Genomic DNA, 15081 nt, shown 5'->3' with positions numbered 1-15081 from the left:
CCTTGTAGACAGCTGTCTCCCGTTACTGATGAATGAGACTGGGCACAGAGTGAGCGAGGGCCCTAAACCAATTAAGAAGCAAACACCAACCATTTATGCCCATCCTGCTGCCAATATCTGAAATTAGTGAAATAAATGCAGCAATCACAGGACAACAAACATTGCCCTGACTTTCTCTCCTCCCAGGTTGATACTTCAGCTTCTGAGTGGAAGCACAAGTGATGGTTGTTTGAAAAGTTTTCAGAACATTGCAAACCAGAGGTTTCTCAAGAAGCGCTGTGATGCAATGTGCATTTAGGTATCATTTGTATGGAAGAGCAAGAAGCATGGACTCTGGCAGGTTACTAACTGGTCTTGGAGTGGGGAAACCAGAGGAGGTCTGTACCCCCAGAGCTGGACCATCTGCTTTGGTCTGTGGCCAGGCCAACTGAGGGATAACAGTAAGGGCTGCAGGCCACTCTGAGGTCAGTAGGATGTTGCAAAAAGAGGCCTGACCTGTTCAGCGAATGAACAGATGCAGATGAAGGCGGCTTACAATTACTGAGGAATGATGTGCCAGGCACTCTTCAGGTTGACTGAGAAAACATTGGAGCACAGTCTCTTCTCTCTCGGGAGAGTAAGTATTTTGAATGGTGCTGATAGGATGGCTCTCTGTTTAAGAGTGAAAGAGATGAAGATTATTAGAAAGACGAAGCCCATAAAGTTAATTGGGGGTGTGCTGGCCTATTCCCCTCATTGCAGGCCTTAGGAACAAAAGTCTTAAATACGTGGAAACTTTTTTGCAGTGGGGAGGACTGTGGGTGTTGTAGTTCTTCCACTTACCAACTGGTCACCTATATCTCTAAGCCTCAGTTTCTTCCTCTATATGATGGGGATAAGTACCCACTTCACAGGGTAGGAACTAAACCAAGTAAGCGCATGCACAGTATCTGGAACATGTAGTGCTGGTTTCCCATCGCTGGTGGGGCCAGAAGGAAGGGGAAGTGAAAGTCTCAACACCAGGCTGAGATGGGGTAATGTTGCTGTCAGGGGTGATGGAAAGCTTTCCCTAAGGGGCCATATGACTCAGAACTCTGTCCGCGGCAGGAAGGCCGGCTGCCCTGGCTGAGACTGGCCCGCTGAGTGTGATGGTTTAATGGTTTACCAAGCCTACGTAAGCATTGCCCTGCTCTGGTTGGTTGTTTAGCAAGGCCTGAGTAATAACAGAAGCTTCTCCCCTGTTGGGCAGTTTGTACTGAAATTCTTTTTTATCCCAAATAATGGAAATTGCAGGATCCCAGGAAGCTGAGATCAGTCAGAAGGGTTTTGCACTTCCCTTATCCCCGATTACATCAGATGCACCATCCAGGTAACAGCCCTACCGCTCCTGTCTTCAGCCTGAACATGGGTTTCTCCCATTTTCCAAACTCTCCTCCCCCCCCAACCCCCGGGGTGTGGTATCTCCCATTTGTTGGTGATGGCACACAGCAGAGGAGTTTGCCCAGGACCCAACCAAGTCTTTGCAAGCCCATCCAAGTGACCGTGCCAGGGAAGGCAGGCTTGCTAGGCCTCTTTGTTAGTTTCCTCAGAGCAGAAATTGAGTGCCCACAGTGACCCTTAATTTCACCTCTCCTTCCTGGACACAGAAGGAATGGTTTCTTCCCATTCTTGAATTGAAGAAGAAAAGTAGGCAGGAATGATCTCTAAACAAAGTGTGATTTTAAGCAGAGCATTTAGGTACATACGTTCTTCTCCGTTGTTACAGATAGGCAACCCTTCTCTGGGAGGGGACTAAGATCTTACTGTAAAAACAATAGATATTGCTCTCCATCTGTTCATTGCTTTTGCTTGTCATGAGGATAAAGAAAAGATTGCTCACGGCAGCCTAGGGGAGGGCCTTGGGCACCATATAGAGAATTTTCCATGATAGGAGCTAATATCCCCAAGCACCTACTACTGCTCAACAGTGTGCTAGACACTTTATGAAATTATTTCACAGCAGCTCTTCCCATTTTTTTAAATTGAAGTATAGTTGATTTACAATATTATATTAGTTTCAGGTATACAGCATAGTGATTCAGTATTTTTACAGGTGAATGTTCCCATTTTAAAGATAAGAAAACTGAGGTTTTTTACCTGGGAAAACCTGGAGGAGAGAGCAGGCAAAGCATATTTCTGGGTCATGGGAAGTCTGTTGATAACCAACCCTGCCCTTCCCATGTTTTGAAGAGAAAAGGATCAGCACAGTCTGAGTTGGAGGATGAAAGCAGCTCTGAGCCTGGGTTCTGGTCAAATCTGGCCAACAAAGGACTCAAAGGGACTAGTGAATCTCTTGTATAAGTCAAAATTCTTGGGTGCAAGTGACAGAAATCAAATTCAAGCTAGCTTAAGCTGAAAGAGAAGCAAATACACTGGTTTATCTAACTGGGGAGCCAGGAGTAGGCTTGAGTCATGACTGGAATCTGGCATTTATGTAACATGCACTCTCTCTCTTCTTTGCTCTCCTTTGTGTGTCAGATTCATTCCCTCCCATTACAGTCAGGCTTCCTACATTCAGCCAGGCTTTTATGATCCCAGCTCAGCAAGACTAGCAGAAAAAGCAAGTTCTCTCAATGTGTATTAAATGTCCATGGTAAGTACTGCATATAAACGTAGAGAAGGGCTCTGCTAAGTCCTGTCTATGTGGTGTGCTCACTGCTGTCCCAGTTATAATCACTGTTGTCAGGATGACTGGGTACCATGATAAGCAAGCCCATGGCCAGCACAGGGCAGTAAATTGTGATTGACTACTCCACATGAACTCTATGGACTGGCGATGAAGAGTTCCCCAAAGAAGTCAGGGAAGAGCAGACAAAATAACAGATTCCCACTAAGCCCCTGAACTGATGAAGAGCGTCTGAGTCATGCTATTTTTTTTTTTTTTTTTTTGGCCATGCTGTAGCTCGTGAGATCTTAGTCCCCTAACCAGGGATCGAACCCATGGCCTCTGCAGTGAAAGCGTGGAGCCCTAACCACTGGACCACCAGGGAATTCCCTGAGTGATGCTATTTTCATACCGATGCTTTTGTACCCTTAATTACTCTAAACAAGATAATATCACATACACCACATGTATCAGTTTGCTAGAGCTGCCATAGCAAAATACTACAGGCTGGGTCGCTTAAACAGTGATTTATCTTCTCATAATTCTGGAGGCTGGAAGTCTAAGGTGTGGTTGCCGGCAAGGTTGAGTTCTGGTGAGAACCCTCTTCCTGGCTTGCACAGGGCTGCCTTCTTGCTATGTGCCCACATTGCCTTTCCTCAGTGCATGCACACACACAGAGAATTCCAGTATCTCTTCCTCTTCTTATAAGGGCACCAGTTCTATCAGATCAGGACTCTATCGTTATGACCTCACTTAACCTTAATCCTCCTTAAAGGCCCCATGTCCAGTATAGTCACATGGGGGTTAGGACTTCAAGATATGAATTTGGCAGGGACACAATCCAGTCCATAGCATCCTGGGATCTAAATACTTCTGAAGATACAGTCTATCTCTGTTTCAAAAACATTTTATGTTTGAAAGTGACTGCCAGAAATATTTGAAATTCTGGGAAGTGGAATTCAAAAGGAAAGAACTTGCATTGTCTCTAGATTCTAAGCTCCAGGAGGGCAGGAACTGTGCCTCAGTATTTCAGCATGGAGCACAGCAGTAGGCCCTCAGAAACAAGTGAATTGAGGAAAGGTGGACGTTCCTAAAGACATAATAAGATCACTAGTTTGTGGTGCCATCACGATCTCAGCTTCATTTGATCCCTGTTGAGAACACAAGGGAGGGATAAACGAATTTTTAGTCTGGGATTTTTAAGAGGCAGGCGGTTTCCTGCTGCTCCTTCCCGTCTGGTCCTGCTTCTGAAGACACAGCTACTAATGATCCGCTCTGGTCTCTGTCTGCACTGTCCTCAGAGAAATAAACTTTTACACATGGGATATGGTGTTATAAAAGCATATTTAACAAAATAAAATATAGTATATGTACACATGCACACATGATCAGTTAGTTTAATAACAATAGCCTCAAACACACCATGTTATCTTTTCCTTATTATGCCTCTGTCTAAGAAAAGCCTGGACACAGGTTCTTTGGAGAATATACATAAATGTTTATAGACTGAAAATAATATCAATAAATACCATCTGTGGCCCATACAGTTTTTTCAGACTTGTCCCCAGAGAGTCTTTAACAGAGCAACTCATATCCTTACCTTTGAAGCCAATATCATGCTGTTCAATCACCAGAAAATTGCCTGTCTTGAATATAGTCTTATCTGGAAAATAAACGACAATAAATAAAGATAAAACTGCTGTTATGTTGTTGTCATTGATAATAAATTATTAAAAAACTCTATGGGCATAATAAGGAAAAGATAACGTGGTGTGCTCTGGGGAGGATGACAAAGTATTCGCATCCTTTTTCCAAAATCTCTCTTCCATGATACCTGAAATTGCCATATTACTTAGACCTTTGTGATAAGGACACTAGACACCCTTCTTAAAATAACACCTCTCAAGCAATCCTGGAAGATACGGTACCCTGAGCTGTTATCTCTCACTTACACCTTATCTCCAATTAGTTGATCAAATTCCAGTGACCTAGCTGGTCTTCAAAGGAAGATAATAAGAGAGAAGTAATTTTTTTAATTTTTATTTTATATTGGAGTATAGTTGATTAATGATGATGTGTTAGTTACAGGTGTATAGCAAAGTGATCCAGTTTCACCCATACAAGTATCCATTCTTTTTCAAATTCTTTTCCCATTTAGGTTATTACAGAATATCAAGCCAAGTTCCCTATGCTGTACAGTAGGTCCTTGTTGGTTATCTATTTTATTTTATTTTTTTTAATTTATTTTTTTAATTAATTTATTTTTGGCTGCGTTGGGTCTTTGTTGCCGCACATGGGCTTTCTCTAGATGCGCTGAGCGGAGGCCACTCCTTGCGGGCTTCTCATCGTGGTAGCTTCTCTTGTTGCGGAGCACGGGCTCTAGGCGTAGGGGCTTCAGTAGTTGTGGCACACAGGCTTAGTTGCTCCGTGGCATGTGGGATCTTCCCGGACCAGGGATCGAACCTGTGTCCCCTGCATTGGCAGGCGGATTCCTAACCACTGCGCCACCAGGGAAGTCCTGGTTATCTATTTTAAATATAGTGTGTACATGTCAGTCCCTTCCCCCCGACCTCCATCCTTTCCCTCTGGTAACCATAAGTTCGTTATCTAAGTCTGTGAATGTTTCTGTTTTGTAAGTAAGTTCATTTGTACCATTTTTTTAGATTCCACATATAAGCAATATCATATGATATTTGTCCTTTCTATCTGACTTACTAAGAGAGAAGGAATTTTTGATGAAGCGAAGAAACTAAGGAAGACACATACACAAAGCCACGCATTCATTCATTCATTCATTCTGCCAACAATCATTGAGTACTGACTTTGTGCCGTGCCCTGAGATGGAGCATGTAGTCTAGTTGGGGAGACACAATTATAGAGCAGTCATAGTGCTGTGGTGGAGGTATGTGTAGGGTATTATGGGCCAAATTCAAAGGGCATCGTGATGGTTAATTTTATGGATCAATTTGACTGGGACATGGGGAACCCAGATGTTTGCTTACACATTGTTCTGGGAGTATCTGTGAGGGTGTTTCTGGATGAGATTATCATCTGAATCGGTAGACTGAGTAAAGCAGACGGCCTTCCCCACCGTGAGTGGGCTTCATCCAATTCAATCTGTTGAAAGTCTGAATAGAAGAAAAGGCTAAGAAAGAATTCTCTCTCTGCCTGTCTTTAGGCTGGGACGTTAGTTTCCTCCTGCCTTTGGACTTGGACTCAGACTCAGACTGGAACGGGCATCACTGGCTCTCCTGGTTTTCAGGCCTTTAGACTCAGAGTAGAAATACGCCATCAACTTTCCTGAGTCTCAAGCTTGCTGATTGCAGATCTTGGACTTCTCAGCCTCCATAATCATGGGAGCCAATTCTTAAAGTAAATCTTGATTGATCGATAGATTGGTCAATAGATAGATAGATAGGTATCCTATTGGTTCTATTTCGCTGGATAACACAGACTAATACGGGCATCCTCCTCAGTCTGGGCAGGAAGGCTTGGGAAGGGAGGGGAGTTGTAAGAATAACTTTCTGGAAGCTGAAACCAGGCTAAATTCTGGAGGACACAGCAGAGTTAACAAAGAGGGAGATTACTTATTGCATGCTTTAAGACCCTGCCCCCAGATCTTTCCAGTTCAAAATTTTAATCAAGTACTTGGTTGAATATATATATAAGGCACTATTGGCAGATGTTACAAAGTTAAGAGAGATAGTGGTTTACTTTGCACAGTGGCAAAATCAGGGCTCAGATCTTGGCAGGATGTAGAATGGACCAGGTCCAACAAAATAAAGCTGAAGAGAGGTCAATGAAAGGCCTTGCATGTGTGTTAAAAAACAAAACAAAGCAACCACAAAAACAATCAGCTACACAAGCTGGGCAGGGGGTGAGAGGTGGGGAAAAGACACGTAAAATATTATTTTTTTTACCGAGATACTATTGACATAACATTATATTAGTTTTAGGGGCACAGCATAATGATTTATGTAAGTATTATGAAACAATCAACACAATAAGTTTAGTTAACATCCATCATCACAAATAGTTACAGTTTTTTGTGTGTGTGATGAGAGCTTCTAAGATCTACTTTCTTTTTTTTTTTTTTTTTTGATCTACTTTCTTAGCAACTTTCACATATACAATACAGTATTGTTAACTAGTCACCATGCTGTACATAACATCCTCACATCTTATTTATCTTGTAACTAGGAGTTTGTACCTTTTAACCACCTTTACCCATTCCACCCATCACCCAACTCCCCACCTCTGGCAACCATCAATCTGTTCTCTGTACCTATGAGTTTGTTTTTTTGTTTTTTTAAGATTCCACATATAAGTGAGAGCATAGAGTATTTGTCTTTCTCTGTCTGACTTATTTAACTTAGCAAAATGTCCTCAAGTTCCATCCATGTTGTTTCAAATGGCAAAATTTCTTTCCTTTTTTAATGGCTGACTAATATTCCATTGTGTGTGTGTGTGTGTGTGTGTGTGTGTGTGTGTGTGTGTATGTATGTATAATGGAATATTTTCTTTATCCATTCATCCATCAATGGACACTTAGGTTGTTTCCATGTCTTCTTGGCTATTGTAAATAATGCTGCAGTGAACATGGGGGTGCAAATACCTTTTTTTAAAAAATTAATTTCTTTATTGGCGTATAGTTGATTTACAGTGTTGTGTTAGTTTCTGCTGTACAGCGAAGTGAATCAGCTGTATATATACACATATCCACTCTCTTCTAGACTCCATTTCCATATAGGTCATTACAGAGCACTGAATAGAGTTCCCTGTGCTATACAGTAGGTTCTTATTAGTTGTCTTTTATATATAGTAGTATGTACCTGTCAATCCCAATCTCCCAATTTATACCCCCCTTTCCCCCTTGGTAACCGTAAGTTTGTTTTCTACATTTGTGACTCAATTTCTGTTTTGTAAATAGGTTCATTTTACCATTTTTTTAGATTCCATATATAAGCGATATCATATGATATTTGTCTTTCTCTGACTTACTTCACTTAGTATGACAATCTCTAGATCCATCCATGTTGCTGCAAATGACATTATTTCATTCTTTTTTGTAGCTGAGTAGTATTCCATAGTATATATGTACCACATCTTCTGGACATTTAGGTTGCTTCCATGTTCTGGCTATTGTAAATAGTGCTGCAATGAACACTGAGGTGCATGTATCCTTTCGAATTATGGTTTTCTCTGAATATATGCCCAGGAGTGGGATTGCTGGATCATATGGTAGCTCTACTTTTAGTTTTTTAAGGAATCACCATACTGTTCTCCATAGTGGATGTACCAATTTACATTCCCACCAACAGTGTAGGAGGATTCCCTTTTCTCCACACCCTCTCCAGCATTTATTGTTTGTAGATTTTTTGATGATGGCCATTCTGACCAGTATGAGGTGATGCCTCATTGTAGTTTTGATTTGCGTTTCTCTAATGATTAGTGATGTTGAGCAGCTTTTCATGTGCCTCTTGGCCATCTGTATGTCTTCTTTGGAGAAATGTCTATTTAGATCTTCCGCCCATTTTTTGATTGGGTTGTTAGGTTTTTTTTTGATATTGAGCTGCATGCGGCTATCTTTTTTTTTTTTTTTTTTTAATTTAAATTTATTTATTTATTTATTTATTTAGGCTGTGGTGGGTCTTCGTTTCTGTGCGAGGGCTTTCTCCAGTTGCGGCGAGCGGGGGACACTCTTCATCGCGGTGCGCAGGCCTCTCACTGTTGCGGCCCCTCCCGTTGCGGAGCACAGGCTCCAGACGCGCAGGCTCAGCAGTTGTGGCTCACGGGCCTAGCCGCTCCGTGGCATGTGGGATCTTCCCGGACTGGGGCATGAACCCGTGTCCCCTGCATTGGCAGGCGGACTGTCAACCACTGCGCCCCCAGGGAAGCCCGCAGGTATCTTTTTGAGACTTTATTTTCTTTGGGTAACTACCCAGAACTGGAATTACTGGATCATATGGTAAAAAAGACTTATTTATATTATATGTGTTAGTTCAGAAGTTGGTAAACTATGGCTCATCAGCCAAATTCAGCCAGTAGCCTGTTTTTGTAAATAAAGTTTTACATATTGTCTGTGGCTGCTATCATACTACGACAGCAGAGCTGAGTCGTTGCAGCAGAGACGGTGTGGACCGCAAAGTTGAAAATATTTACCAATCCTCGATCTAGTCCACTGTGCATTCAGTGTGAGTCAAGACCATGATGTGCTCACTAAAAAAGCCAATTCTCCCTTAGGATCCATTTATAAAAATATAAATGCTGGGCTTCCCTGGTGGTGCAGTGGTTGAGAATCCGCCTGCCAATGCAGGGGACACGGGTTTGAGCCCTGGTCTGGGAAGATCCCACATGCCGCGGAGCAACTGGGCCCGTGAGCCACAATTACTGAGCCTGCGCGTCTGGAGCCTGTGCTCCGCAACAAGAGAGGCCGCGATAGTGAGAGGCCCGCGCACTGCGATGAAGAGTGGCCCCCGCTTGCCGCAACTAGAGAAAGCCCTCGCACAGAAATGAAGACCCAACACAGCCAAAAATAAATAAATAAATAAATAAATAAATAAATAAATGCTTAAAATCATTTGTGAATGAATCAGTGGATGAACAAACAACCAAACAAGGGAGAGGATGGCTCACCCTGGTCTTTGTGGACAGGAACGCACCAGAGTCCTGGGCTCCATACTGGGGATGCAGTTAAAGAGGATTACTGGAGCTGGAACACTGGAGAGGAGCACTGGGTTACTGGTGACTGGATCTCACTCAGAGGGAAGGGCTGAGAGGGTATTGGGAATTGTATCAGGAACAAGTGAAGGAAATAGGGATGTTTAACCTGAAGAAGCAAATGCCAGAGATGGATATTAACAGCATCAGTGTTGATGACATTTATTGAATCTTAAGCACCAGGTTCCTTAAATATGGTATTTCATTCAATCCTCACAACAACCTTAGGAAATTGGTAGTATTAGTATGTCCATTTTGCAAATGAGGAATCTGCGGCACAGAAAGATAAAGTTGCCCAAGATCACACAACCAGTAAAATGGGAAGCTGAGACTCCATCCATGCAGTCTGCCCGCAGGCTTAATTGTGCACCATTAGCTGTCCTCCCTTATTTAAAGGGATATTAATAACCTTGTTACCTCTGATTCCAACAGACAGAGCAACAGCCAGAGGAGACAGAAACAGACCCCGGCGCAGTGCAAGGGAGACCTTTCAAATGTCCAGAGATGGAACAGGGTTTTCAGTGTGTTCAAGTAGGGGCCAGATAACTTGGCCAAGATTTCAGAGAGAGAATTCCAGAATGAATAAGAGCAGATAGCCTCCAAGATTCCTTCCTTCTCTTGATTCTGTCATGGTCTGAGGCTTGGGGCACTCCCTATATGGTCAGCTTAGGTCAGCAAGAGGCAGCAGTAGAAAGGGACCTGAGAGAGAGGCACTTTTCTAAGGACTTTAGCTACGTTAATTCACTTAATTCTCAAAACAGCTGAATGAACAGATACTACAAATGTCATCGTTCCCATTTTACACGTGGAAAAGTGAATCATGTAGTGGTTGCACAATTTATATAGAGTCACACAACTAATAATTATTAGAGCCAGGATTTGAATTTAGGCAGTCTGACTCTAAAGTCTATGCTCATAACCATTTCCATATAAAAATCTCTTATTTAAAGGGGATGTGTAATTTGAAAATGTTCCTTTTCTTTCCCTCTGCTACCCCACCAAGATTTTTTTTTTTTTTTTTAAGCACTTTTCTTTTTTTTTTTTATAGCTACTTTATTTATTTATTTTATTTTATTTTTGGCTGTGTTGGGTCTTCGGTTCATGCGAGGGCTTTCTCCAGTTGAGGCAAGTGGGGGCCACTCTTCATCGCGGTGCAGGGACCGCTCTTCATCGCGGTGCGCGGGCCTTTCACTATCGCGGCCCCTCCCGTCGCGGGGCACAGGCTCCAGACGCGCAGGCTCAGTAGTTGTGGCTCACGGGCCCAGCTGCTCCGTGGCATGTGGGATCTTCCCAGACCAGGGCTCGAACCCGTGTCCCCTGCATTAGCAGGCAGACTCTCAACCACTGCGCCACCAGGGAAGCCCCCCACCAAGATTTTTGATACATCCCCTTCCCATCTTGTAAACCACTGTATTACTAGAAGTTAATGGTAGCAGCTGCCAATGTAACATTCTCATTTTGTCAGCTGATAATTTATAGGGTCTGATTCTTCTGGTTCGGAAACAGGGGGTTCCCAAATGTATCATAAACTCCTACAGACTAATCAAACTGCTATGACTGTGTTCATTCTCTCAGAAGCCCCAACTGAAGGTATAAACAATAATGTCCTACTCACAATATAAGTCTGGTTCCTGTTTAAGTATTACCTCCACTGTGGGAAACGTTGAATTTCTATACCTCGTCTACAGAAGCAAGGCTGAGCTTTACACCGGTGATTTCTGCATATTAACTTACCTGATGGGTAAAGTGGAATTTGGTAATAGTAGGGACTACACTTGACACATAGCAGGTGCTTAATATGTATTTGCTTAATACATGTGATCATTTGGAATTTATTGAGTGGGGAAATGAAGATGTCAGGTAATTTTTTTTCCTTCAGGGTGCTTTTTGGGCTCTGACAGTGAGTAGCTAGTCCTATTTAATTTTTGTTTTTCCTCCAAGAGATTTGTGCTTTCAGTAACTGGGCAAACAAAAATTAGAGCATCTTCTCAATGCATTGCATTCCTGAGAGTAAAAGTCTTTCTTAAGAAAAAATGTTGTAATTATTTAGACAAATACTATGCTTCCAGCCTGCTTTTACTCCAGGTCTCTTTTTCCTCCGTATTCAAAGAAACCATTGATAGTCCAATTAGGACACAGAACATGAATTGTTAAATAAATGATTCACTTTATAGATAAGGATACAGGTTTTTGTGTCTAAGGAGACTGCTTGATTCATTGTGTACAAGGACAGACTGTTCCTTGCCCAGCTTATTTACCATGTGTTTTAATTAGCTACCCAGCCTTTCATGGCAGTCACTGTTCCAAAAGTGGAGAGATTTGAGCTTGTTAAGGTGATGGCTTAAATAAGAGCCTTGGGTCTGCACTTTTCTTGCTCCTCTCATTTCTGCTCAGGGACTGAAGTCTGTACCCCAATATGGCAAAACTGGCATCCTCTCAGTGGCCCCAGGGCACAGTACATTGTGGGCTCCTCAATGGCATGAACTTTGTCTTATTGTCTTTTTACCCTCTTGGCCTAGCATAGTGCGTAGCACATAGGAAATGCTTAAGACATACTGGTTGAATTATTCAGCTGAGGCACACACCCTTGTCATCCTCTCTCTCATCTCCCACATACTGTGTAGCCTGCCCAGAGGTCATAGTCAAGATATTTAACTAACAGTGCAGCCTGGACACTGACCAACCAGCCGGTGAGCTGGAACAGGATCCTGAAGAACCCTGCCTGTAACAGACATTAACTCTTCAGATCTGGGGGACATAGGGAAGGAACATTCAAGGTAGGAGAACTCGGGGTTGGAACAGTGGTACTTACTAGTTGAAATGGAAGTATTTAAATATTTTAACAATGGTACAGCTGTACTAGTGCATACCAGCTGTTTAATTCCCCCAAAGCCAAACAGTACAATGCTGTCAGACTTACCTGTTTTTTTTCTTCCTTCCCCAAATGGAAATATTGTTGCTTTTTTCCCCCAGAAAACATAATGGCCTAAACATAGCCTTAGTAAAAATATAGTAAAATAAAATGAGCTGGGATAATGATAGCTGCAGTATAGTTTTTGAAATTTCTCTGAATTGACAGATAGAGAAACTAGATGGCTAAATCCAAAACCTGTGAACACGAAGACCTGCATGGTATCAACATCTGTGCAGAGAAAGCAGGGGGAAGCAGGGGGACATCTGATGGATCTAAGAGCAGGAGAATCCCAAACAGTCAACAGATGTTCACTGGAAAGCATGGCAGGCTAATCTGAGAACAGCAGCTGTAACGGGGAAAGAGGGGGAAGAGATCCGCCAACTCCAGTAGCAGGAGAATGGAGTGGGTTCGCAGTAAAAGTGGAAAGAGCTGGAGCAGTGTAACCTTTACAGATTCTCAAAACTGACCAGGCCAGGGATCCTTTTCAGGATAGGACATTGCCTTGAAGAGAAACCGTGGAGGTAGACAGTAGAGAAGGGAAAAAAAGCCCAGAGTTAAGCGGAGAGAGAGTCTTTAGTCTACATGACTTATGTATATATAGCCTGTAGTCTATAGATTGTATATAGATTTTAGGCCTCTTCAGGGGACAGAGCTGAGATTCTAAGGCTATATATAAATCATATACATCCAGAGGCCTAAAATTTGTGAGCAAGGCAGAAACATGGAGCATGCCTAGTACCAATATTGTGGTCTTGAAATACAGTTTACCACTCAATTAAATTAAGGCTTCTTGGAGAAATGGTTAAGTCTCAGAGAAATAGCTGATTCCTATCTGGGACAGAAAATGTACCAGTTGAGCCTGGAACATTCTGTCATACCTGATAGCGAGGAAGGTATCAAATACTTCTAGGGACATGGCAAAAAAAAAAAAAAAAAATCTCAGAAGCTGAATTGAAGAGGCTCTTACTGGCCAGAGATGAGACAATTTGAGCCTTCAGAAAGGATAATAATTGCAATTGATTAAAATCCACCAAATATGTTTAACCAATGAATTCATATAAATATTAAAAAATAAGTTATTACTTTCAGAAGATGATAGGGAACCAATTCATTATCTTGAGAACCGCTAAAGAAAGCAGAGTCAAACAATTATCTTGCCTTTTCTGTATAAATTGTAACACTGGGTAACCAATGGGGGAAATTATCTCTATATAAAAGCATTTCAATTAATGGATGAGAAAGAAACGTAGAACTAGAAACCTTTTTGTGGGATCTTAGTTCCCCAACCAGGAATCGAACCTGTGACCCCTGCAGTGGAAGCGTGGAGCCCTAACTACTGGACTGCCAGGGAATTCCCCAGAAATCTTTTTTTTTTTTTTAATAGTTATTATTTTTATTGAGGTATGTAGAAATATTTTGCAGTCCTTATAAAGTCAACGGATTGAGGTATTGATCAATTGCTGCTAACATCACCCAAAGAGAGACAAGCAGACATGCTATGCCTCTTGATAAAAGCTTAATACCACCTGTAGTCTTGCCAAAGAGAAAGTGGATCCAGTTGCCATTCTGTAGGAAATACAGAGGACAGAGGAACAAATTAAAGTGCACCATAATGTGCAAGCAGCCAAATCCAGACTGTGGAAAACTCAAGACAAATGCCCCAGGGTTTTTCAACCGATGTAGGAAAAGAAAGGAATGGAGGAGGAATCTGTAGATTAAAAGAGACAAACAGGGTTCCCTGGTGGCGCAGTGGTTGAGAGTCTGCCTGATAACGCGGGGGACACGGGTTCGGGCCCTGGCCTGGGAGGATCCCACATGCCGCGGAGCAACTGGGCCCGTGAGCCACAATTACTGAGCCTGCGCGTCTGGAGCCTGTGCTCCGCAACAAGAGAGGCCGCGATAGTGAGAGGCCCGCGCACCGCGATGAAGAGTGGCCCCCGCTTGCCGCAACTGGAGAAAGCCCTCGCACAGAAACGAAGACCCAACACAGCCTTAAATAAATAAATAAATAAATAAATAATAAATAAATAAAAGAGGCGACTGTTGTAATGACTTAAAATTCTAAAAAAAAAAAAAAAAAAGAGAGACAAACAACATATCAAAGTGTTTTTAAGAACATGTGTACTTGAGTGATAAAACCATAAAGAAATGTACGGATATTAGTACTTTAAAAGTCAGGATAATATTAATTTTTTGTGGGGAGGAAAGGGGATGGGGCACGAGAGGGGTTTCTGGGTTACTGACAAGGTTATATTTGTTGACTTGGGTGGTGGTTACAAGAATGTTTGCCTTAGTAACTTAAAAAGCTGCACATTTGCTTTTTGTTTGTGTTTGTATCTGTGTTTCATTTTCAATTAAAAAGATTTTTAAATGATACTGAAATTATAAGCCCTTCTCTTAATTCTTTATCCCAACTTCAGAGATAAATACTGTTAACATTTTGGTGTTTGTCTTTTCAGACTTTTTTTTTTTTTTTAATTTTTTTTTTTTTTTAACTTTGGGTTTATTTATTTATTTATTTTTATGGCTGTGTTGGGTCTTTGTTGCTGTGTGAGGGCTTTCTCTAGTTGCGGCAAGCGGGTGCCATTCTTAATCGCGGTGCGCGGGCCTCTCACTATCGCGGCCTCTCTTGTTGCGGAGCACAGGCTCCAGACGCGCAGGCTCAGTAATTGTGGCTCACGGGCCCAGTTGCTCCGCGGCATGTGGGATCTTCCCAGACCAGGGCTCGAACCCGTATTCTCTGCATTGGCAGGCAGATTCTCAACCACTGCGCCACCAGGGAAGCCCTTTTCAGACTTTTATATTAGCACGTATGTTATGTAGG

Source organism: Balaenoptera borealis, assembly GCF_965194805.1.
Source record: "Balaenoptera borealis genome assembly, chromosome: 13".
In the NCBI taxonomy this organism is placed as follows: domain Eukaryota; kingdom Metazoa; phylum Chordata; class Mammalia; order Artiodactyla; family Balaenopteridae; genus Balaenoptera; species Balaenoptera borealis.
This window is presented reverse-complemented; position numbering follows the sequence as displayed.